The 27,315-nt window shown below is 40.8% G+C and overlaps 1 long non-coding RNA gene across 3 annotated transcripts; it reads right to left on the bottom strand.

Moving 5' to 3' along the window:
* LOC139037190 (uncharacterized) lies at nt 1–27,246 on the bottom strand. 3 transcript variants are annotated; one of them, XR_011490048.1, is made up of 4 exons: nt 27,155–27,246; nt 21,305–21,363; nt 5,781–5,914; nt 1–1,082 (listed from the first exon to the last, which is right to left on the bottom strand). It is a non-coding gene; the product is annotated as an uncharacterized lncRNA (long non-coding RNA). The 3 variants fall into 3 exon arrangements; XR_011490047.1 differs by lacking the exon at nt 1–1,082 and having other exon boundaries at nt 1,561–5,914; XR_011490050.1 differs by lacking the exon at nt 1–1,082 and having other exon boundaries at nt 1,561–5,914; nt 27,166–27,237.
* Nucleotides 27,247–27,315: the final 69 nt, after the last annotated feature.

Genomic DNA, 27,315 nt, shown 5'->3' on the forward strand with positions numbered 1-27,315 from the left:
GTTCACATCAGATCCCACAAGTTAAGGGCTCAGTTCCATGAGAATGTTACCCCTTACTCCTTACTTCAGATATCAATCAAATGTCCAGGTTATTACCTGCACTTCTGACTGACTGTCTATAAAATCAGAAATTTCCAAGACCTCCTCTTTGGGTTTTATTAATTTCCTAATGGTTCACTGAACTCAGGAAACCAGTTTACTCTTCAGAGTACCAGTTTATGACAAATGGTATAAGGATATGAACCAGATGAAGAGATTCACAGGGTGAGGTCCTGAACACAGGAGTTTTTGTTGTATAATTTGCGGAGTTGTAGAATTTGTGACCCAGTGTAGTAGCACATTGGTGCATAGTGGCTCACTAGCCTAGAAGTTCTCCCAACTCATTCTTTTTGGGTTTTTATGGAGCCTTCCTTCCACAGACACGATTGACTACATCGTTGGTCACTGGTGACTGAACTCAGTCTCCAGCCCCTCTTCTCCCTAGAGGCTGGGGGTGGAGTTGAATGTGCCAACCCTCTAGTTACTGGGCAGGTTTCCCTGGCAACAGCCCCTCATTCTTAGGTGACCTAAGCAGTTTCCAAAAAGTCACCTTATTAACATAACAAAAGACACTTTTTGACTCTCATCACTTAGGAAATTCCAAGGGTTCCAGAAACTGGAAGAAGACAAAACGTATATTTATAGACTACATATTCACACATGTCCGTATATTTTGCTTTTGTGTAGATATACAAACTAGTGAACTTATTAGTGGACATTTTCTAAAAATGAAAGAAGGGGGTTATATTGCATTTAACTCCTGATCCCTTATTAATTTTTTTTAATTAAAAGGAATTAACCGCATTCATTTGTTTGCTAGGGCTGCTGTAACATAGTACTCTAGACTGGTTGGCTTAAACAAATTTATTTTCTTATGGTTCCGGAAACTGGAAATCTGAGGTCAAAATGTCACCAGGATTAGTTTCTTCTGCAGGCCATGAGGGAAGGAACTCCAAGTCTTTCTCCTTGGCTTGTAGGTGGCTGTCTTTCCCCTATGTCTTCATATCACCTTCTCTTCCTATGTATTTGTGTCCAAATTTCCTCTTTTTATAAGGATACCAGGCATATCAGATTAGGGACCACACTTATAACTTATTTTAACTTAATTACCTCTGTAAAGACCCTGCCTCCAAATATAATCACATTCTAAGATACCGGAGGTTAGGATTTAAACGTATGAATTTAGGAGTAGAGGCATAATTCAGTTCATAACGTCATACAAAATAAAAATTGTCCAGTTGATTTACTACTGTCCTAAAAATAAGAGTTCTTAATGGGGAGCTTTTTCTCTCAGTGGCATTGGCAGAGTATGTAGAAAAAATAACTGCAAGTCCAGAACATGATCAATTCTTGGGTCGGGAATTCTTGGGCTTCCCTTGTGGCTCAGCTGGTAAAGAATCCACCTGCAATGCGGGAGACCTGGGTTCAATCCCTGGGTTGGGAAGACCCCCTGGAGCAGGGAAAGGCTACCCACTCCAGTACTCTGGCCTGGAGAATTCCATGACTGTATAGTCCTGGGGTCACAAAGAGTCAGACACGACTGAGCAACTTTCACTTCACTTCACAGACCATGCTGTGTTTCTGGAAACCATCACAATATCACCAGTGTCTTACGGAGGATTTTTTTCTTTTCTGATAAACATAGTGCTTGAGGGTAGAGATTGCATTTCTGACAATATTTTAAGTTTTTCCCTCTATTTTCCCCATCTGGTGTAAAGTCCACCTTGGACTTGACTTTTCTTTGTATTCTTTTACTTTCCAACTCTTTCTTTTGTGCCTTCTGATTCTTTTCATCATACTGACATTTGAGTACTTTTTACTGGGACTTCCCTTCCCTCACTTGTAAAGTAGTGAAAATAATTACCTTCTCCAGGGATTGTTGAGGGTTGCATAGTAGTAACTGTGGAAAAATTCTTCTAATTTTTAACTGTATACAAATGAACTTACTCCCTATTTAAACTGTGAATTCTTAGGGAACAGGAAATGTATTCCAATGAATAAAAGTAGGCACTAAAATAATGTTGAGGAAACAAATTAATTCTATGAAAAAGGGCATTTTACTTTAAGTTATAAAATAATCTAATTTTAACAAGATGTAAGATCCAAGGAGGAATATAAACCTGGGAGCAGGCTAAGGGTGTGACTTTGGAAGTGGAAGGTTGTGATGTCAGGATTATCAGATACAGAGCTGAGTCTTTCAGGAAAATGCGTTCCCAGGAGGGTTAGGAAAGACTCAGTAGGATGGGTTGAATAGCATCCTCCCAAATTCATATATTGATGTCTTAACCCCCAATACCTCATAATATGACTATTTGAAAATAGGATCACTGAATATGTAATCAGTTAAAATGCAATAATACTGGAGTAGAATAGGGTTCCAATCCAACATGACTGGTGTCTTTATAAAAGGGGGGCATCTGGACCCAAAGACAACATGCTAGGAGGATGTGATGTGAACATGAAGCAGAGATGAAGCGATGCATCTACGAGCCAAAGAATTTAAAGATTAGCAGTGACTCATGAAAAGTTAGGAGAGCAGATTCTGCCTCACCGTCTTTAGAAGGATCCACATCTGCCAGCTCTGTGATCTTGGACTTCTGACTTCTAGAACTAAGACAACAAATTTCTGTCATTTAAGCTGCCTAGTCAAAAGGCACTTGTGGCAACCTACGAAAATCAAGCAATGGGACTGGCAGCAATGAGGGGCACCTGGATAGGGCTCAAGTCAAGGCTCTTCCATCCTAAGAATCAGCATTTTGGGATAAGGAACGGCACATCAAGACATCTGAAAATAATGTGAGAATGAGAGTTTGGTGGGTTGATGCATAAGGCAGTTCTTGAGGACTTTAGCTCTTCAGTATGGAGGACTCAAGATGGGCAGAATCATACTGGCTTTTAGAGGGTCGGGGTGAGAATAGACAATAGGGTTGAATTAAAATGGTTGTTTGGCCATTATGGACAATGGAAGTTGAGATGGATACTGAAGAGATATATCAATGAGGATAGATTAAATTTTATATTATGTTGTGGCAACAAACAGCCCTAAATCTTAGTTTTATAACAAGAAAGGTTTATTCTGTGTTTGAGCTATATATCCAACACAACTTGGCAGGAACCTCTGCTCTCATTAGGGTACTGGGATGATGGGGTCTATATTTCAAAAGATGCTTCTGTGGCTACCACAGTATAGCATATGATGCACAGCAAATAGCATACCAGCTCTTAAGACATCAACCTGGAGTGACAAGCTATTTCCCCTCACACTGCATTGATCAAAGAAAAATTTCAGAGTGTGCAATCACTGAACTTGAGGGTAGCCCTAGGAACCCCAACAAAGTTTCCAGGGGGTTAAGAAGAGGCATTAGAAATAATTCCATAGATCTTTTGAAATCAACCAAGTAAAACAGAAAGAATGCTGAGGGATGCTGGGATTGAAGGCAACCTACTGAATGCCAACCTGATACAATTTGTAGAAAGCTAAGCTAGGATGATCTGGGATTTGACAGAGGACATTTGGATGCACATTAATATCAATATAGATAAACAATTAGAATAAATAGTTTACCAATGGTGTAACTGAAGGTTGTTTGGAGGTTAATGTACACTGTGGGAAAGAATAACAGCATATCTCCCAACTGGGCCTAAAAGAGTACTTTTAACCAGTGGCAATTATTTACTTATTTGCTAAACCAGTGCTTTTTCTAATTATTCTGTTAAAGAAAAGTTAATGGAGACTGGCTCCAGGTTATAAAACAGAAAACTTGTGAAATGCAAGCATGCCATGTTTGTGAAAGTGCAAATGTATTTGCAGTTAATGATTGGCAGTAAATTAAGGTTGCTATTTTCTCAAACATTGGTTACTTTGGGTAAAGAGAACTAGAAACATCATCAGGTTTAATGAATTTGCCAATTGTCCTTATTACATATTTGAATTTGTATATCTCTATATAATAAATCAATGAATAAAAATCAACTTTGACTTAAAAAAGAAAAAGCCTACTAATTCTTTTAGGATATATTTTCAATGTACTTTACTGTTGGTGCAAATATTTGCTTTCTTGATTAGGGAAAGTATCAAGTGCAAGTTTGTAAATGGACTGCTCTCTTGCGGAGAACCATTTTCCTTTTTGAATCTTTAACTCTTCATTCAAATTAAATGAAGTCTTATGTTAATTGTTTTGCCATTCTATAAAGTGCTACACAAAAGTAAGCATTACCAGTCATACTTGTGGGCTGGGGCCCACAATATTATGTGTGTAGCTTCTTATGTACCGTATTTTTTCAAATCTTAAGCATATCTTTTTAGTAAATGAAAGTATGTAAACTTTAGCATTTGACTCATTGTGGTCTGGTTGGCAAGAGCAAACTGGGGCAGACAGGAAGTTCTGAAGCCTGGAAAAAGATACAGATCTTTAGAAAGTAAGGAAGCCACAGAAGTGAGGGGAATAACAGGTCAGGAAAATATTTTTACAGACAGAACACACAATTCTTGAGTATAGAAACTGAGCAGTGGAGTATCTGGAAATACATAGACTATGAGGACAAGTTGTATAAGGATCGGACAGCCCAGAGGTTTTGAACATGGCCTGTGGGGTCACAGACACATAGATTTGAGTTTCAGCTTTCCTAATCAAAAACTCTATGGTTTGGGAAACATGTAAGTCTGTTTCTAATCATCAATTTGTGAAAGTGTGATTTGTTCAGTTGTGCCTGACTCTTTTCGACGCCATGGACTGTAGCCCACCAGGCTCCTCTGTTCATGGAATTCTCCAGACAAGAATATGGAGTGCCCATATCACATTTGCCCTCCTCAAGGGGATCTTCTCCACATTCAGAGACTGAATGTGGATCTGCTCCATGGCACACAGATCCTTTACCATCTGAGCCACTATGGAGGCTCCTTCAAGTTATTCAAATATAAAGTAAGACAGTAGCAACCTTCTGAAGTCATCATTGTTAAGACAAATTTAGACAATGTCTGTAAAAGGCATTAACATCGTTCCTGACAAATAGGGAGTGATTATTAACTTGTGTGTGTGTGTGCTCAGTCATGTCCAACTCTTTGCAACCCCATGGACTGTAGTCTGCAAGTTTCCTCCATCCATGGAATTCCCCAGGCAAGAATACTGGAGTGGGGTGCCGTTTCCTTCTCTAGGGCATCCTCCAGACCCAGGGATCAAACTCACATCTCTTGTGTCTCCTGCATTGTCAGGTGAATTCTTTACCATTGCACCACCTGGGAAACCCATTCATCAACCATTGACTCATGTATATTTGGGCTTCTCAGGTGGCTCAGCAGTAAAGAATCCACCTGCAATGCAGGAAATACAAGAGATGCAGTTCAGTCCCTGGGTTAGGAAGACACCCTGGATGAAGGCATAGCAACCCACTCCAGTGTTCTTGACTAGAGAATCCCATGGACAGAGGAACCTGGTGGGCTACAATCCAAAGCGTCACAAAGAGTCGGACACGACTGAAGTGACTGAGCACACACGCATGTATGTTTAGGACAACTATTTTCAAATCAGAGTCAGTTGTTTTCAGCTGTGTGGAGAGGGTCAATTTTGATGTTGAATATCACGCAAATCCTCTTACAGAGGAAGAGGAAGATAACTTAGCCAGACTAGCAGGTCACCTGTCACCATGTGAAGGAGGATGCACATGGCCTGGGTTGAGGAGACACATTTGCCATTTGTCTTGCTGCTACAGAGGTAAGTCTTCTCTTGACAGCTGCACCTCACCTTTGCCCATGGATGAGACAGCAGAAGGGCTTCATGGCTTTGCTGATCACCATCCAAGCACGTGTCTTTCTCATCAGCCTGATGCATGTTTATGACACCTGGATCACAGATGTGTATGTATAATGGGGGGAGTTCTTGACATACAAGGAGGCAGAGGTGGGGTGGAAGGAAAAGAATGTTTCAGTGGAAATTAAGAGAACAGTTACAGGCCTCATTACGTAGTGTCAGAGGTAACGAGACATTTACAGTGTTGAGGTCCTTTGACAATGTGTTTCAACACTTCATTTGACTTAGAATGATCTTAATTATTCTTCACACTTGAGCAAAACAAATCCAGCCATTCGCACAGACACATTTAATGCACCATAAAATGCATTAAATGAGCCCAAAGAAAGTGCCTCCAGACAACAGAAAGTGTTTTCACTAGATCTTTACTCCCAAATCTGGGTAAGAACTGACGAAGGAGTGGAAATGGAGTCAGAGTGTCACTCAGGCAGCTAAGTGGGCAGCTCTGAGGTCACACAGTTCATCGTTACCATGGGTGCACCTTACCATGGTAACAACGAACAGCAGAGATAGTGCTTTATGCTAAGGAAGAACTTGGAGATGTGGAACAGATGGTCCGTTGTCTGTTTCTATTTTGAGCATGACGATGAGCAATGGATCCAATTATATAACTGGAAGGGAAGAACCATCTAAGACATTTGTGGTCCTTGAGGTTGACTGTGGAGCCACAGATTGGCACCAGGTGCATTGCCAGTTCCGACCATCTTGTAGTACCTGCTCAGAAGTAACCATGGTAACCATGGGTAACCCCAAGAGTCATACCCTTGACCACATATCACTGGGAAAGGAAGTGAGAAGTGGCTACCACCACGCCCAGCAGATGGTTTCTAGTCAGTGCAGACAACATGGATATGAACACTTTACCTTCATTACAAAAGACTGAATAATTTAAAAAGACCTTCAGTTTTTAATCCCTCTGTCAAAGAAAGATTAAATACACACTTGATGATCTTACTTGGTTTAGTGATTCTTCAAGTGTTTACCAGAATACTGAGGAGAGAGAGCATTGTTTCACATTTAAGTAAATGACGAGCTGCTGCTGCTGCTGCTAAGTGGCTTCAGTCGTGTCCGACTCTGTGCGACCCCATAGACGGCAGCCCACCAGGCTCCCCCGTCCCTGGGATTCTCCAGGCGAGAACACTGGAGTGGGTTGCCATTTCCTTCTCCAATGCATGAAAGTGAAAAGTGAAAGTGAAGTCGCTCAGTCGTGTCCGACTCTTAGCGACCCCGCGGACTGTAGCCCACCAGGCTCCTCCGTCCATAGGATTTTCCAGGCAAGAGTACTGGAGTGGGGTGCCATCGCCTTCTCCGAAATGACAAGCATATGCCCTAAAAGTGCTTTCTCTAAAGTTGCTTTTGTAGTGCGTTAGAAGTGTAATTCAATAAAATTTCCTTGTCGAATAAATTTGGGCAATGTAAAATCAACTAGGCTTCTTCACTAAAGGACATTATAATCTTTGATTTATGATATGAATTATGGATATGTGAGTATAGCATATAAAGTACAGTAATCCCAAAACCTATTTGACTAAGGAGGGCTTTTTTCCTGTGCAGTGTTTAGGGTAAGGTTGAGCAGGAGTATATTTTGGACTGGTGCTTTACAGATGCCCCTTTTGGAAAAGGCCACTGTTGAGTAATTTAGGAATAATTAGGGCAAAATTACACAATTTAGCACTGTACAAATGGTTGAGATTTAACTGTTCTATTTGAGACCATCAGGAGTTCTTTACTTTACTTGCTTGTACTTGCTCCAGGTATAAAATGAGAATAGTAACTCAGTTTTAAATTTTTTCATCAAAATCTCCATATATGTGGTCAGTATTGTTTTGGGTTCCTTCATGTTTCTATTTAGTCCTTCAAGTCATGTGAAGGAAAAACAAGCTGATTCATGGAAAAGTTTTCCAAATAGGAGGTACTGAATGAAAAGAAAAGTTAGGTAGTGGCTGACATATCATATACTACTTTGTATTTCAGAAGACTTAAATTCCAAGGGCCTTGAAATTCTTAAAAACTTCACTGAGAAACATCATAACCTAAGAACTCTGTTCTTAAGAACAGAAACATCATAACCTAAACCTAAGTATGCTTTGTTAAATACTTATTATATTCATCCTCCTGTAATCGTTCACAGCCATAGTACAGCACATTCCCAATCACAGACTTTTTAAAGACCAAGTTCTGCCTCAGAAAGTGTATCTTGAATAATGTAGAATTAATGGCTATGTAAGTGCCTCCCACCTATGCTAGGTAACTCTATACTCAATTATGTAAGTTTTCAGACCACTAATAATCAAATCAACCTAGACATTCTCAGCTTTGTTTGTATTCTTGAGGCATACCAAATTGATAGCAGACTTCTAGCTCAATATTTAATGGATTTTCTCAGGATATCTTTACTGATAATGAAAAGGACAATGGTCACAACAAAAAGCTCACAACCAAAAATATGGCAACTGGGCTTGGTGAGCAGGATTGAGACAGGAACGTGCTCATTCTGAGGCTGCTGGCATTAACGTGTTCACAGGTGAACAGGGAGCTTCTGAGTCTGCTGATCGAATTACAGAATCACCTCGTAGCCCTGAGCAGAGCTTTGTGGCTGGTTGGAAGATGAACCGGGAGTATGGTCAGGATGGGGGTGGGGACACTGCCCAGAGGTGAGCTCCGGGCTGAAGGGTCAGGGTCGGAGATCCGCACTCTGCTCCAGGCTTTGCTGCCATTCACTGTTCCCTTGGGACACGTCTGGGCTGGGATTCACAGTCCTTGCCTTCCACCCTGCACCTTGTAAATCACTGCCAGGATGGCCTCGGGGCTGCTGGGCTCACTAATGTGCCCGCATATAGCACTGAGAGCTCCCACTCAGATGACCTCCACAAATCTTGTAACTTGGAGCTGAGTGCTCAGGAGAATTTAAGTGTATTTGAAAGGAAAAATTAATCATCCAAATTAAGTGGGGAAGATTTTGGTGTGATGTGGTAAAAGCATTATTGAAGGGGAAAGAAGAGGTTACGGAGGGATGTGGAGAAGAAATTGCGTATCTGTGTGACTCTATGATTATAAACAGGAGCTCTTTGTTTAGTATTGCAGATAGAGTCTTGATGCAATAAAATTAGAATCACTAAAATAATAATAACTATTTATTGAGTGTTTATGATATACCAGGTACTGTGCTAAGGGCCTCATGAACTTCATTTCATTAAATTTTTACTACAAATAGTCACTGTTATAATCCACATTTTACTTATTAGGAAACTGAGGCTCAGAGGGGCTTAGTAACTCTTCAAGGCTGCACAGCTAGTTCATTGAACAGCTTGGTCATTGAATTCTAATGACAGGAGATCTTAATCAAAAGTTGTGCTGATAATGAGTCATACTACTTGGGTGTGGGAGTAAAACAGATTTCAAGAAAACAGAAGACATATTTCTTGCTGTCATGGAGTTTATGCTCAAGAAAGGATGATAAAGTTAGATGTTTATATGGCTATATGTGGCTGGGAAGGAGAAGTACAGGATGCTGTCAGGACATTTTACAGGGGCCCTTGACCAAATCCATGCTGCACTCCCTACATCATGCTGCCTTTATCCACAGCTTTAGGGACCAGCATACATTTTGTTGTTTGTTTAGTCACTGAGTCATGTTTGACTCTTCAGAGACCCCACAGACTGTAGGGTGCCAGCTTCCTCTAACCATGGGATTTTCCAAACAAGATTACTGGAATGGGTTACCATTTCTTTCTCCAGGTGATCTTCCTGACCCAGGGACTGACCATCTCTGCAGCTCCCGCATTGCAGGCGTATTCTTTGCCACTGAGCCACAGGCCAGCATATATACACATGCACAATAGAGTGAGTTAGGAAATTCAGGTCCATCCCTCCCATCACAAGTTGTATTTTATAGTGATCACTGGTTCTCAGTTCAAGAAGAAGAAAATATATTATCAATATGCGTATTATCATTTTTTTATGCCTTATATGTCTACTGGATAAAAAGTATATCTTTATAGCAGGTTTGTCTCAGTTCAGTTCAGTTCAGTTCACTCATGTCTGACTCTTTGTGACCCCATGGACTGCAGCAAACCAGGCTTCCCTGTCTATCACCAACTCCTGGAGCTTACTCAAACTTATGTCCACTAAGTTCGTGATGCTATCCAACCATTTTATCCTCTGTCGTCCCCTTCTCCTCTTGCCTTCAATCTTTCCAAGTAAGAGGGTATTTTCAAATGAGTTAAGTTCTTTGCATCAGGTGGCCAAAGTATTGGAGTTTCAGCTTCAACATCAGTCCTTTCAATGAATATTCAGGACTGATTTCCTTTAGGATGAACTGGTTGGATCTCCTTGCAGTCCAAGGGACTCTCAAGAGTCTTCTCCAACACCACAGTTCAAAAGCATCAATTCTTCAGTGCTCGGCTCTCTTTATGGTCCAACTCTCACATCCATACGTGACCACTGGAAACACCACAGCTTTGACTAGATGGACCTTTCTTGGCAATGTCTCTGCTTTTTAATATGCTGTCTAGGTTGGTCATAACTTTCCTTCCAAGAAGCAAACAGCTTTTAATTTCATGGCTGCAGTCACCATCTGCAGTGATTTTGGAGCCCCCCAAATAAAGTCTGTCACTGTTTCCATTGTTTCCCCATCTATTTGCCTTGAAGTGATGGGACCAGATGCCATGATCTTAGTCTTCTGAATGTTGAGTTTTAAGCCAACTTTTTCACTCTCCTCTTTCACTTTCATCAAGAGGCTCTTTAGTTCTTCTTCACTTTCTGCCATAAGGGTGGTGTCATCTGCATACCTGAGGTTATAGATATTTCTCCCAGCAATCTTGATTCCAGATTGTGCTTCATCCAGCCCAGCATTTTTCATGATGCACTCTGCATAAAAGTTAAATAAGCAGGGTGACAATATACAGCCTTGATGTACTCCTTTCCTGATTTGGAACCAGTCTGTTTATTCTGAGTACAGTGCTAACTATTGTTTCTTGACTTTTATACAGATTTCTTAGGAGTCAGGTCAGGCGGTCTGGTATTCCCATTTCTTAAAAATTTTCCACAGTTCATTGTGATCCACAAAGTCAAATGCTTTGGCATGGTCAATAAAGCAGAAGTAGATGTTTTTTTTGAACTCTCTTGTGTTTTCAATGATCCAACGGATGTTGTGAATTTGGTAGGTTTGTCTACTTGATCTTTATGCCATTTTGAGCGTCGTAGTTGTGGCAAGAGAATAGAGGCACATCTAAAATTCTGATCCCCAGTCCTTTATTACCAGCCTGACTGTGCTTATTCCTTTCAGAGGAGTCAGAGGCAGAGTGTGGGAGTGCAGATCTGGGTCCACTGCTCATTTGGATCCCAGTGGGGTTGGGTTTCAGTGGCCAAATGGGACTCTGGAAACTGCAGGCACATGCCGAATTCCTTCTCTCCTGAGGGGGTCTAGGCATTCTTCCAGAGGGACTGTTCCTCAGCTGAACCCTGCCATCTGCTCTTGTCTACTCTGGCACTGGCGGGGGATGGTTTCATCTCAAGTCAAGTTCTCTAGAAACAGGCCCTGGGACAAGGTGCTCTTTGAGAAACACCTAAGGGAAGTGGGGGAAACAGGATCTGGAATGGGGAGGGGTGAGAGCCCTGCAGGGGTGTGTCCTCAGGCCTGGTCCCTGAGGGTTCTGAGTCTAAGTCATGTGCAGAGGTGGATGTCAGCGGGCCTGGCTCTTATAACCCATGTCTGGCCCTTCACCCCAAGGAGAGCTGACCTCCTGGAGGTCTCTAGAAGCCAAAGAGCTAGGGGTAGTTTCAACAACAGCACATCTGAAGGGGCCTTCTGTTCTAGACCCACAGCAGGGTGCGCTCCAACCACTCTTGAGTCCCAGTCCTTCAGTGGGGATTGTGGAAGTTTATAGCACAAACACACAAATTTTCACCTTTCTGATGAAAGCCCAGCAGATGGAGAAGGGGGATCTCAGGTGATCACATCAGAAACACCTCCAGATTCTGTGTTTCCTGCTTCTCAGTGAGGAGAAGGTGGTCCTGCCGGAGGGAACATCTCTAGATGATGACCCCAGGAATGCAAAGCTGTTTTAAAGCACCTGCCCTTCAGAACAGACGTCCTCTGGTATGGAGTCAGGGAGTGACATTCTATCACTTAGGGACAGTCTCCAAATGGGCCACAGAAAGAGGGACCAGTTTAACACACTGTAAACTCACTCTCACAAGTAATATAATTACGATTCTTCCTGCATCTTTATATTCCAAACTGCAAATGTTACAGTGCAGGAAACATAGCTCATTAACTTTTCTATACGCAAATGTTTAACTCCAGTTGATTTACAATTTGAATAATTGCTTCAATAAGTTGTTTATGAATGTCAGTCATTCCAGAATGAGTTCCTTAGACCAATCCCCTGCTAAAACTTTGTAAGATGTCTTCTCAAGAGAAAATGACCCCTTTTTTTTTTTATTAGTTGGAGGCTAATTACTTCCCTCTTGAGAGGGAGGTGGGAGGGGGGATCGGGATGGGGAATACATGTGTATCCATGGCTGATTCATGTCAATGTATAACAAAATGACCCTTTTAAAATAAATTTCTTTCACAAGTCTTGAAAAGTGTGGACCGAAAAAAAGAAAAGGTAAGATATTTTCTTTCTAAGTCTTTGAAGCCTATTGTGTGTCTTTGCCAGAAAAAGAATGCTAAATGCTGAGTCCCCTTCTTAAGAGTTGCTGTGATTTTATTCCCTTGGTGTATATATCTTCTAGAATCCTAGATTCTGCAGTCAATGTGTGGAATAGTTGTTTAGAATGCCATGCTTCACTGAATGATCTCCTCTTCCTCCCATTTTTCATGGAGCGATGTCCAATTAATTTCACATTGTCTTTTTGATGGCTGCAACCAATTGGTTGTTTCAAGTCAGAAGTTTTTACCCAGATAGAAATAATTATGGTGAGTAAATGAGACTATATAGCCAGAACAGAAAATCGATTTAGCCCTTTGTTTACATGCTGACACTTCTAATTTTTACATATCTGACTTAAATCAATGACAGATTCTCTTCACAAAAGACCCACGTTCAGAGTCTCAATTTATAGATTTGTTGGTTGTTTACATGTTGGAAAACTTGCCTGATATTATGTCCTAAATCTACAATTTATAATGTATATCAATTTGCTGCTGTTCTCCGAATACAATAGTTAACTGAATTACGTTTTTTGAGCAGATGAAGACTTTTTATGTAAGGAAATAACTGCCTCCAAAGAAGAAGAATTTGTGTGTCTGTGTGTGGGCCTCCATGAGCCTTCCTATGTGCCTGTGCCAGGCCAGGGCTTCCGTCGAGGGGAGCATCCTCCCTAATAGGATGCATTCCCTTATAACTTCTAGGAGCCATGGGAAGACAGATCCATAATTCTTAATGAAAGCAGGGGTTGGTGACTGATAAGACAACTCCCAAAATACATGAAACAAAGAAAAGAAATTAAATTCAAGGAAAGTGGAAATCAATATTGACTCAAAGAAACTATAAATCTTGATATTCCATACAGTAAGTATGTATGTTTATGATACTTGTTTGAACATGTGAACCAAAATCATGTTTAATGCCTCCTGGAAAGCAGCCAGATTTCTACTTGCCTGTAGCAAAAGATGATTTATGCCAGGTAAGTGGTAGAGAAGAACTGATTTAATTAATCTTGTCACCAAGGTTTTGCGACTGAGGAAGGGTGAATTGGGAAAAAGGCTAGCAAGACATTTTCTAATGTTTATTTATAAAAATAATTTAAAATAACCTACTGTATCCTATACATGCTTGATGTTAACTGTCTTAAAGTTGTATAACCACCTCATCTACTCTGACTAGCATCAGATCAGGTCAGTGAACCTACTGATTTTCTTCTCCAGTTGAATAATCATGGATCACTTCTGTATGGACTTTACAGCAGTTATTAATTTATTAAACAAATAGTTATTTGATGTTTATTATGTGACAAACTCTTCCAGGTGCCAGGGATACGATGATAAGCCAAATGGACAAAGTTGCTGCCCTCACAGAACTTATTCTCTAGTCTTTATGATAAACAAGAAAGAAGGAAACATATATATCCCATATTTACAGGTCAGGATGAATCTATGAAGAAAATAGAGTAAGGAGACAGAGTGTGAGGAAAGGGAATGCTATTTTTAAAAGTCTGCTAAGGAAGGCTTCTTTGAGGAGATGTCCTTTGAGTAGAAACTTTAAATGACATAATCTATATGATTGCATTTAATCAAGATGAATCTGAAAAGATGTAATCTACATGAATATTTCAAGGCATAGAGAACACAAGCCCTGAATTAGACATGTACTTGTCTTGGGATGCTGTGTCACTGACATGAGCTCAGTAGAACTAGCTAAATTATTATCCAGGTTGGTGGTAAGGGGAAAAGATTGAGAAGTAAGGCAAAATTTTAATGCTGAAACCAACAAGAGATTCGAGAAGCAGGGTCCTGATGGGGCCAAAGTCTGGGATGTTTAGGCAGTTCTAAAGCTGGCAATGAGATTTAACAGAGCCAATTGCAAAAGGAGCCAAAGTGAGGAGCCAGCATGATCGGGAAGCCCACGGGAGGAGTGCTGATGTAGACTCACAGGGTGTGGAGTAAGGGGTGGTGAATATGGGACAGTTCCTGAGCCAAAGGCTGACATCTGTCAATTACTTAAGGCTCGTCTGTCTGTTTCACAATGTGCCATGTGCACTAGAAATGTTGGATAGGTGGTCCCTGGAGTCAGGCCAGATGAGATAGAGAATCAACCGAATCCCAGAAGGATCAGCTCTAGTTTGAAACATTCTATAAAAAGCTGAGGTGTGGGCATGATGGATGGGTCTGAGAGGGAGTGCAGACCTATCAAGGACTGGAAATAAAGGCTTATCAAGGACTGGAAATAAAGTTGGCTGCTCAGAGTGGAAATTGGCCATTTTGTTACCTGAAGTCCAGCACAAACATGGGTTAATTGTCCAAGCAATTTGACTGTAGGATGTAAGTATTTTTTAGCAAACATGTTATTTGCTTGGTTTGACCCAGAGCATAAGGATCTTTCCAGACCTTGTAAACAATGCCCATTTCTTCTCCCTACGTGCACACTTACACACACACAGACACACACACAGTCCATAGGTACTAATCTCAGAGCTGTTTTTTCATTCATTCATCCATTTAACAAACAATTATTGAATTGCTATTTTGTGGCAGATCTGAAGATACAAAAATATATAGCGACTGGTCCCCTTCATAGATCACAGCCTGTCATGACAAAGGGGATTGTGTAACTCAATGAAGCAATGAGCCATACTGTGCAGGGCCACCTGAGATGGATGGGTCATAGTGGTCCACCAAAGGAAGGAGTGATAAACCACTCCAGTATTCTTGCTGCAAGAGCCCCATGCACAGGAAGAAAAAGCAAAAAGATATGAAAGTGGAAGAGCATCCCCACAGGTCAGAAGGTATCCAGTATGCTACTGGAGAAGAGTGGAGGGCAATTACTAGTAGCTACAGAAAGAATGAAGTAGCTGGGCCAAAGAAGAAATGATGCTCAGCTGTGGATGTCTGGTAGTAAAAGTTCAATGCTGTAAAGAATGATAATGCATAGGAACCTGGAATGTTAGGTCCCCGAATCAAGGGAAATTGGACATTACCAAGAAGGAGAAGGCAAGAGTGAACATCGATACCTTAAAAGTCAGTAAAATAAAATGGACAGGAATGGACAAATTTAGTTTGGATAACCATTATATCTACTACTATGGGCAAGAATCCCTAGAAGAAATGGAGTAGCCCTCATAGTCAACAAAAGAATCTGAAAATGCAGTACTTAGGTGCAATTTCAAAAATGACAGAATGATCTGGGCTCATTTCCAAGGCAAACCATTCAACATCACAGTAATCCAAGTCTATGTCCCAACCACTAATGCCAGAGATCTGAAGTTGACCAGTTCTATGAAGGTCTATAAGACCTACTAGAACTAACACCGAAAAAAGATACCCTTTTCATTATAGTGAATTGGAATGCAAAAGTAGGAAGTCAAGAGATACCTGTAGTAACAGGCAAGTTTAGCCTTGGAATTTAAAATGAAGCAGGGCAAAGGCTAACAGAGTTTTGCCAAGATAACACACTGGTTCAAAGCAAACACTCTCTTCTAGCCACACAAGAGATGACTCTACACATGGACATCATGAGATGGTCAGTACAGATTGACTATATTCTTAGCAGCTGATGATGTAGAAACTCTATACAAATGTCAGCAAAAACAAGACCTGGAGCTGACTGTGGCTCAGATCATGAGCTCTTATTGCAATATTCAGGCTTAAATTGAAGAAAGTGGGGAAAACCACTGGGCCACTCAAGTATGACCTAAATCAAATTCCTTTAATGAACAGATTCAAGAGTTTAGATCTAGTAGACAGAGCGCTTGAAGAACTATGGGCAGAAGTTCGAAACACTGTACAGGAGGCAGTGACCCTAAACTATCCTAAGGAAAAAAATGAAAAAAGTAAAGTGGTTGTCTGAGGATGCTTTACAAATAGCTGAGGAAAGAAGAGAAGTGAAAGGCAAGGGAAAAAGGGACCCAACTGAATGCAGAGTTCCAGAACATAGCAAGGAGAGAGAAGAAGGGTTTCTTAAATGAATGATGCAGAGAAATAGGGAAAAGCAATGGAATGGAAAAGACTAGGGATCTCTTCAAGAAAATCAGAGATATCAAGGGAACATATTATGCAAGGATGGGCATGATAAAGGACAGAAACTGTAAGAATCTAACAGGAGCAAAAGAGATTGAGAAGAGGTGGCGAGAAGAGGTGGCAAGAATATGTAGAAGAATAATACAAAAAAGGTCTTAATGCCCTGGATAACCATGATGCTGTGTCATTCACTTTGAGCTGGACATCCTGGAGTGAGAAGTCACGTGGGCCTTAGAAAGCATTACTATTAATACAAACAAAGCTAGTGGAGGTGATGAAATTCCAGTTGAGCTATTTAAAATCTTAAAAGGTGCTGCTGCTAAAGTGCTGCACTCAATATGCCAGTAAATTTGGAAAACTCAGCAGTGGCCACAGGCTGGAGGTCAGTTTTCATTCCAATTCAAGGAAGGGCAATGCCAAAGAATGTTCAAACTACTGCACAATTTCACTCATTTCACATGCTATCAAGGTAATTCTCAAAATCCTTCAAACTAGGCTTCAGCAGTATGAGAACTGAGAACTTCCAGATGTGCAAGCTGGATTTAGAAAAGGCAAAAAAACCAGAGATCAAATTGCCAGCATTCATTGCATCATAGGGAAAGCAAGGAAATTCCAGAAAAACATCTGCTTTGTTGACTATGTTAAGGGCTTTGACTGTGTGGATCACAACTAACTGTTCAAAATTCTTGAAGAGATGGGAATATCAGACTTTACCTGTCTCCTGAGAAACCTGTATGCATGTCAAGAAGCAACAGTTAGAACTGGACATGGAACAACTGACTGGTTCAAAATTGGGAAAGGAGTACATCAAGGCTGTATATTGTCACTCTGCTTATTAAACTTATATGCACAGTATATCATTCAAAATGCTGCTGCTGCTGCTAAGGTGCTTCAGTCATGTCTGACTCTCTGCAACCCCATAGATGGCAGCCCACCAGGCTCCGTCATCCCTAAGATTCTCCAGGCAAGAACACTGGAGTGGGTCGCCATTTTCTTCTCCAATGCATGAAAGTGAAAAGTGAAAGTGAAGTCACTCAGTCGTGTCCACTTCTTTGTGACCCCATGGACTGCAGCCTACCAGGCTCCTCTGCCCATGGAATTTTCCAGGTAAGAGTACTGGAGTGGGTTGCCACTGCCTTCTCCAATTCAAAATGCTGGGCTGGATAAATCATAAGCTGGAATCAAGATTGCTGGGAGAAATATCGATAACCTCAGATATGCAGATGACACCACTCTAATGACAGAAATAGAAGAGGAACTAAAGAGCATCTTGATGAAGGTGAAAGATGAGAGTGAAAAAGCTGATTTAAAACTCAACATTCAAAAACCTAAGATCATGGGATCTGATCACATAAGTTCACAGCACTTAGAAGGGGAAAAGTTGGAAGCATGACAGATTATCTTTCCTTGGGCTTCACTTCACTGCAGATGGTGACTGAAGCCAGGAAATTAAAAGTCACTTGCTCCCTGGAAGAAAAGCTATGACAAATCTAACGAAAGTGAAAGTGTAAGTAATTCAGTCATGTCTGACTGTGACCAGGCTCCTCTGTCCTTGGGATTTCCCAGGCAATAATACTGGAGTGGGTTGCCATTCCCTTCTCCAGGGGATCTTCCTTACCCAGAGATCAAATCCAGGTCTCCTGCATTGTAGGCAGATTCTTTACTGTCTGACCCACCAGGGAAGCCCTCAAACCTAAACACTGTATTAAAAAGCAGACATCACGTTGCCAACAAAGGTCCATATAGTCAAACTATGTTTTTTTCCCAGTAGTCATGTACAGATATGCGAGTTGGACCATGCAAAACTCTGAGTGCTGAAGAATTGATGCTTTCGAATTGTGGTGTTGGAGGACTCTAACGAGTTTCCTGGAGTATAAGCAGATCAAACCAGTCAAACCTAAAGGAAATCAACCCTGAATATTCATTGGAAGGACTTAAGCTGAAGCTAAAGGTCTGATACTTTGGCCATCTGATAAGAAGAGTTGACTCATTGGAAAACACCTTGAAGCTTGGAAAGATTGAAGACAAAAGGAGAAGGGTGCATCAGAGGATGCGATGGTTGGATAGCATCACTGACTCAATGGACATGAATTTGAGCAAACCCTGGGAGACGGTGATGGACAGAGCAGTCTGGTGTGCTGAAGTCTGTGGGGTCGCAAAATGTTGTATACAAGTTAATGACTAAACAACCATATTGTGGCAGGTCTGAAGATACAAAAATAAATGATAACTGGTCCCTGAATTTAAGGAACTTCAGTCTTCTGATTCCAGGCTGAGTTACTTCCTTCAAGGCCCTTTTGATTTTTCAAGGAACAAATTCTTTCTTGTTGGATCTCATGCCATCCCTTAGGACTTTGAATCTATGTGGCTGTACTTGCGGGTCATTTGCTAGCTCTTTGGCCTCTGCCCTAGGAATGGATAATTTTTTTTCTCTCTCTCAGAGTCAGGTTCCTAGACCCTGTTTAATCTCTATACTTTCAACATTGCTACCCTCTAGTCTTATCTTTTCTTGTTAAAGGTGACAACATTATGCTTACATTGTCCATCCCCACCTAGCAACTGTTAGCCACCTAGAGTTTAAAGCATCTTACCCAGAGATTTCCCCAAACTCTTGAAACTTCTAGTCCCTGTCTCTGCTGCCTCAGTTCTCAGGCTTGTTTTATCTCAGGGGCATCAGGAGGGACTAGGAGAAGGGAAGTGGTATCCATTCACAGTGCCCTCCAGGAAGTAACACTACCTTCTTCTTCTGGTGGGTTTAAAATTTAATAGAATAGTTCCTGAGAAAATAATTGTTTGAGCTATAATTAATTAATTTTATTTAGATTTTCCTGGTGACTCAGATGGTAAAGAATCTGCCTGCAATGCAGAAGACCCAGGTTTGATACATGGGTTGGGAAGATCCTCTGGAGAAAAGAATGGTTACTCACTCCAATATTCTTGCCTGGAGAATTCCAGGGCTACAGTTCATGGAGTTGCAAAGAGTTGGGCACAACTAAGCGACCAACACACTAACATTTTCATGCTTGATACAGCTTCTTTGAACAGGAATATCATGGGAAATAGATGGAGAAACAGTGGAAACAGTGTCAGACTTTATTTTTGGGGGGCTCAAAAATCACTGCAGATGGTGATTGCAGCCATGAAATTAAAAGACGCTTATTCCTTGGAAGGAAAGTTATGACCAACCTAGATAGCATATTAAAAAGCAGAGACATTACTTTGCCAACAAAGGTCCGCCTGGCCAAGGCTATGGTTTTTCCAGTGATCATGTATGGATGTGAGAGTTGGACTGTGAAGAAAGGTGAGTGCTCGAAGAATTGATGCTTTTTAACTGTGGTGTTGGAGAAAACTCTTGAGAGTCCCTTGGACTGCAAGGAGATCCGACCAGTCCATCCTAAAGGAGATCAGTCCTGGGTGTTCATTGGAAGGACTGATACTGAAGCTGAAACTTCAATACTTCGGTCACCTCATGTGAAGAGTTGACTCCTTGGAAAAGACCCTGATGCTGGGAGGGATTGTGGGTAGGAGGAGAAGGGAACGACAGAGGATGAGATGGCTGGATAGCATCACCAACTCGATGGGCATGAGTTTGAGTAAACTCTGGGAGTTAGTGATGGACAGGGAGGCCTGGCGTGCTGCAATTCATGGGGTCGCAAAAAGTGGGACATGACTGAGTGACTGAACTGAACTGAATTGAACAGGAATATAAAGTAGGATAGAGATAGAAAGTTGAAACAGAAATGTAAGATTTTTAGCTAAGAAAAATTAAGGATGTTCTTTTTATATCTTTCCTATGGCACATAGGAGAGCTATGAAAATAAAGAGAAATGACATGTTAAGCCCCTCCTGTGAGCCAGATGTTTCACATAAGCTCCTCATAATAATTGAAAACTACAGAGCATGTTAAAGGAGGTCAGATAATTATTAGATGCTATAAAACTAATAAGTGGCAAGTTGGGAAGTGAATCAAGTGCTTTTTGATGTTGGAATTGGTCATTTGCTCTTCATCATGTTTTGACCTGGATCTAGAATTAGCTAGCTGTGTGACCCTGGCCTTACTGGCCTTAATTCCAACTTTGGGGTAATGATGAGATTACACGCAGGCTTCTAAGTACATGTCCACTGAAAATGCAGTGGCTATTGTCACCGTCATATCCATGGGTGGAGATTGTTTCTCAGGATTTTTCTGAGTCCAAGTTCATTTAAATAAGAAATAGTGGCCTACATTTTAATAAGATTCCTGCTGTTTTTCCTTAGTTTTTGACATTATAAAGCTGTGCAGTGTGATTGTTTTGTGCAAAGTCTTTCAAGAAAACACTTGAATGCTTTTGCAGTTGCTTTTTTCACCATTCCACTCCTATTCAGGCAGACAATATGAGCATCTCTCAATGTACCTGCATCCAGTCAGATTCAGAAGGAGGGACAAGTTTGACCATTTATAGCAATATGAAGTAAAACTGACAGAGACTTAATTGTGAAATGCCTCTGTTCTGCCTAGTAATTTTCTAAAATGAACCAACAAGTCAGTTGATCGATACATTAAAGAATCATGGGAAATTAGAAGGATAATGTCTATCTCAAAAATGATGACTTGACGTAATGTTATAATAACTTAGAGCAACCAAAGTACTTTAAAAATTAATGTGAAATTCACCATCAATCATTTTAGATTTTTGTGGCCAAGGCACTGCATTTGTATAACACAATTGCTCAATTGCAGAGCAGCATTAGTTTTCAGACCAGAGAAGGGGAATTAAATGAAATGAGCACTGACCTTTGTGACTGATGAAAATGAGAATCAGCATCTCTGGACACTTCTTGTTTCACGTTGTTCTTAATTGGACAATATTACAAAAATGACAAGAAAAGAAACTTGATATTGGTGGAAATTGCTTTCACAAATGGGAGCATTTTGACACAGTAATTTCAAGGTTCTCTAATTTGAAGGTGGCTGAGTTGTATTTTTTAAAACTAAATAGTACATTTATAAACTAATATCTAGAGGAGACTTTTGCACCAAATGTCTAAAATTGATCTATAACATTTCACTGTCCCGGGGATAAAAATGACATGAAAATTCAGGTCATTTAACTATGCGCATGAAAGAGACAATTGGTCAGGTGTCTAACAGCTTCAGACAGAAATACCAGACAAATCTGGGACTTGTCAGCATTATACAGAAGCCACAATTGGATTGACAAAAGCCAATACCTTTTGATAATTATTCTGTATACAGCAAACATACTGGGATCTACATCAAGCAGAGAGCCCTGGAAAAAAGTCCTAACAGGTTCATGCAGGAACTCTAAACAGGCTTGCACTGTTATGAATAGAAATTGCTGAGAGAAGTTAGAATTAAGGTCACTTGAAAACTGGACTGGACAACCTCACAAGAAATTGCCCATAGAACAAAATATCTGAAGCTCTGTATTCCTCAAGATCCTGCTAACCCCCTTCTATGGGGCTTAAATCTCCTACTTTAACCCTAATCTGTTACATGCTACACTGCCCCTCGCATATTCAAAGTATACCTGCCTCTCTCTCTCTCTCTCTCTCTCTCTCTCTCTCTCACACACACACACACACACAGAAGAGAGAGAAAATAACCAGTCTCTGCCAGAAAAATGATCATATCAGTAAGATTTTGTAAGTAAGTTTGCTTGGCTTCCCTTTCTGACTTTTTAAAAATCTTCATGAGTGTTCTCTTCCACTCTTGGGTACCAAGGTCTCACTGATTTATGAGCCTTCTTTTAAAAAAAGCAAGTGTTGACCTATTCCACAGTTACCCTTTGACAAATTCATTTACTGGTCCAAGATGTGAACCATGCCCTTTGCTATAACCAGCACACCACCTTTCTTTGTGAAAGATGCTTTAGTCCATAGGATGGTTATTTATTCAGAACAACATAAGAAGGACAGAACCTAGAGAAATGGATCTTCCCCTTGGGGAAGGCAGGCATGGGGAAAAGGGGTGCAGTGCAAATAAGAGTCTGCCAGGTGGGGCATGGAATCCAATAAACATAGCAAGGACTGAGGAGGTTGAGTACACAGGTAGGGGAAATTGAGATCAAACTCAAGGTTAGGTGATGTTAAGTTAGATTTGAATACCAGCTCCAATACTTGCCAAAAATAGGTGAAATACTGTGCTTGTATCTATTTGTCACTTCCACTGTATAATCGTAAGGGATTTGATAAAGATCGTACCTAAAAAGTCTAGTGGTTTTCCCTACTTTCTTCAATTTAAGTCTGAAGTTTGCAATAAGGAGTTCATGATCTGAGCCACAGTCAGCTCCCGGTCTTGTTTTTGCTGACATTGTATAGAGCTTCTACATCATCAACTGCAAAGAATATAGTCACAATCTGTATTGGCCATCTCATGATGTTCATGTGTAGAGTCGTCTCTTGTGTTGCTGGAAGAGAGTGTTTGCTATGAACCAGTGTGTTATCTTGGTGTAACTCTGTTAGCCTTTGCCCTGCTTCATTTTATACTCCAAGGCCAAATTTGCTGTTACTCCAGGTATCTTTTGACTTCCTACTTTTGCATTCCAGTCCCCTATGATGAAAAAGATATCTTTCTTTGGTGTTAGTTCTAGAATGTCTTATAGGTCTTCATAGAACCATTCCACTTCAGCTTCTTCCGGATTACTGATTGGGGCATAGACTTGGAATACTGTGATATTGACTGGGCCTTAGGAAGCATCACTATGAACAAAGCTAGTGGAGGCGAAGGAATTCTGGTTGAGCTATTTCAAATCCTAAAACTTGTTGCTGTGAAAGTACTGCATTCAATGTATCAGCAAATTTGGAAAACTCAGCAGTAGCCACAAGACTGGAAAAGGTCAGTTTTCATTCCAGTCCCAAAGAAAGGCAATGCCAAAGAATGTTCAAACTACTGCACAATTGCACTCACCTCACACACAAGCAAATTAAAGTTCAAAATTCTCCAAATCAGGCTTCAACAGTATGTGAACTATGAATTTCCAGATGTTCAAACTGGATTTAGGAAAGGCAGAGGAACCACAGATCATATTGCCAACATCCATTGAATTATAGAAAAAGCAAGAGAGTTTTAAAAAAATTTACATTTTTGACAGAACTAGAACAAATAATTTCACAATTTGTATGGAAATACAAAAAACCTCGAATAGCCAACGTAACCTTGAGAAAGAAGAATGGAGCTGGAGGAATCAACCTGCCTGACTTCAGACTATACTACAAAGCCACAGTCAGCAAGACAGTATGGTACTGGCACAAAGACAGAAATATAGATCAATGGAACAGAATAGAAAGCCCAGAGATAAATCCACGAACCTATGGTCACCTTATCTTCAACAAAGGAGGCAAGGATATACAATGGAAAAAAGACAACCTCTTTAACAAGTGGTGCTGGGAAAACTGGTCAACCACCTGTAAAAGAATGAAACTAGAACACTGTCTAACACCATACACAAAAATAAACTCAAAATGGATGAAAGATCTAAATGTAAGCCCAGAAACTATAAAACTCCTAGAGGAGAACATAGGCAAAACACTCTCCGACATAAATCACAGCAGGATCCTCTATGACCCACATCCCAGAATTTTAGAAACAAAAGCAAAAATAAACAAATGGGACCTAATGAAACTTAAAAGCTTTTGCACAACAAAGGAAACTATAAGCAAGGTGAAAAGACAGCCCTCAGATTGGGAGAAAATAATAGCAAATGAAGCAACAGACAAAGGATTAATCTCAAAAATATACAAGCAACTCCTCCAGCTCAACTCCAGAAAAATAAATGACCCAATCAAAAAATGGGCCAAAGAACTCAACAGACATTTCTCCAAGGAAGACAGATGGATGGCTAAAAAACACATGAAAAGATGCTCAACATCACTCATTATCAGAGAAATGCAAATCAAAACCACAATGAGGTACCATTACACGCCAGTCAGGATGGCTGCTATCCAAAAGTCTACAAGCAATAAATGCTGGAGAGGGTGTGGAGAAAAGGGAACCCTCTTACACTGTTGGTGGGAATGCAAACTAGTACAGCCACTATGGAGAACAGTGTGGAGATTTCTTAAAAAACTGGAAATAGAACTGCCATATGACCCAGCAATCCCACTTCTGGGCATACACACCGAGGAAACCAGATCTGAAAGAGACACGTGCTCGCCAATGTTCATCGCAGCACTATTTATAATAGCCAGGACATGGAAGCAACCTAGATGCCCATCAGCAGACGAATGGATAAGGAAGCTGTGGTACATATACACCATGGAATATTACTCAGCCATTAAAAAGAATTCATTTGAATCAGTTCTAATGAGATGGATGAAACCGGAGCCCATTATACAGAGTGAAGTAAGCCAGAAAGATAAAGACCAATACAGTATACTAACACATATATATGGAATTTAGAAAGATGGTAATGATAACCCTATATGCAAAACAGAAAAAGAGACTCAGATGTATAGAACAGACTTTTGGACTCTGTGGGAGAAGGTGAGGGTGGGATGTTTCAAGAGAACAGCATTGAAACATGTATATTATCTAGAGTGAAACAGATCACCAGCCCAGGTTGGATGCACGAGACAAGTGCTCGGGCCTGGTGCACTGGGAAGACTCAGAGGGATCGGGTGGAGAGGGAGGTGGGAGGGGGGACCGGGATGGGGAATACATGTAAATCCATGGCTAATTCATTTCAATGTATGACAAAAACCACTGCAATGTTTTAAAGTAATTAGCTTCCAACTAATAAAAATAAATGGAAAAAAAATTTTACTTCTACTTTATTGACTACACCAAAGCCTTTGACTGTGTAGATCAAAACAAATTGGAAAACTCTTCAAGAGACGGGAATAGCAGACCACCTTACTTGCCTCCTGAGAAACCTGTATGCAGGTCAAGAAGCAACAGTTAGAATTCGATACAGAGCAATGGACTGGTTACAAATTGGGAAAGGAGTACATCAAGGATGTATATTGTCACCCTGTTTATTTACCTTATATGCAGAGTACATCATGAGAAATGCCAGGGTGGATAAAGCACAAGCTGGAATCAAGTTTGCTAGGAGAAATATCAATAACCTCAGATATGCAGATGACACCACCGTTATGGCAGAAGGTGAAGAAGAACTAAAGAGCCTCTTGATGAAAGTGAAAGAGGAGAGTGAAATGTTCAATATTCAGAAAACTAAGTTCATGACATCTAGTCCCATCACTTCTTGGTAAATAGATGGGGAAACAATGGAAACAGTGAGAGACTTATCTTTTTGGGCTCTAAAATCACTGTAGATGGTCACTATAGCCATGAAATTAAAAGACACTTGATCCTTGATGGAAAAACCGTGACCAATATAGACAGCATACTAAGAAACAGAGACATTGCTTTGCCAAAAAAGGTCTGTCTAGTCAAAGCTATGGTTTCTCCAGGAGTCATGTATGGATGCGAGAGTTAAATATAAAGAGATCTGAGTGCTGAAGAATGGATGCTTTTGAACTGTGGTGTTGGAGAAGACTCTTGAGAGTCTCTTCAACTGCCAGGAGATCCAACCAGTCCATCCTAAAGGAAATCAGCCCTGAATATTCATTGGAACGACTGATGTTGAGGCTGAAACTCCAGTACTTTGGCCAACTGATGCGAAGAGCTGATTCATTGAAAAGACCCTTTTGCTGGGAAAGATTGAAGGCGGGAGAGAAGGGAACAACAGGGGATGAGATGGTTGGATGGCATCACTAACTCGATGGACATGAGTTTGAGCAAGCTTTGGGAGTTGGTGATGGAGAGGGAGCCTAGTGTGCTGCAGTCTATGAGGTTGCAAAGAGTTGGACAGGACTAAGTGACTGAACTGAACTGATTGTGTTTGTCCCTGAATTCATCCTATACTTCAGTTCAGTTCAGTTGCTCAATAACATCCAACTCTTTCTGACCCCATGGACTGCAGCATGCCAGACTTCCCTGTCCATCAGCAACTCCTGGAGCTTGCTGAAACTCATGTCCATCCAGTCAGTTATGCCATCCAACCATCTCATACTCTGTTGTCCCCTTCTCCTGCCTTCAATCTTTCTAAGCATCAGGGTCTTTTCCAATGAGTCAGTTTTTTTGCATTAGGTGGCCAAAGTATTGGATCTTCAGCTTCAACATCAGTCCTTCCAATGAATATTCAGGACTGATTTCCTTTATGACTTACTGGTTTGATCTCTTTGCATTCCAAAGGACTGTCAAGAGTCTTCCTCAACACTTCAGTTCAAAAGAATTCTTCGGTGCTCAGCTTTCTTTATGGCCAACGCTCACATCCATACATGACAACTGAAAAAACCGTAGCTTTGACTAGATGGAACTTGGTAAACAAAGTAATGTCTCTGCTTTTTAGTACGCTGTCTAGGTTGGTCATAACTTTTCTTCCACGGAGCAAGCTTTTTTAATTCCATGGCTTGCAGTCACCATTTGCAGAGATTTTGGAGGGATGCTCTAAAAATATAATTATAGCTATCTTAGGCTACCCAAGGGATAGTCTACCTGTTGTCACTTAGGCATTAACTGCAATTTTAACTGCAAATTTAACTGCAATTTTAAAAGAAAGTGATCTTTCTCTCTTCATGTACTCCCTCCCCTCTCATCTTCACTTCTGTATATTTTTACCTCTGACTCACCACTGTCACCACCACCACCACTGCTGCCGGCTTCACCTTGTGGTGACTGCTGAACAGCCACCTCAGAATCTCATGGCCCAGAATCTCTGCTGTCACAAACCACCTGGTGTCCAGGACAACCAGCAGAGTTAGACAGCAGGATGTAGTTGC

The sequence above is a fragment of the Odocoileus virginianus genome, chromosome 10 (assembly GCF_023699985.2).
Source record: "Odocoileus virginianus isolate 20LAN1187 ecotype Illinois chromosome 10, Ovbor_1.2, whole genome shotgun sequence".
NCBI classification, from domain to species: domain Eukaryota; kingdom Metazoa; phylum Chordata; class Mammalia; order Artiodactyla; family Cervidae; genus Odocoileus; species Odocoileus virginianus.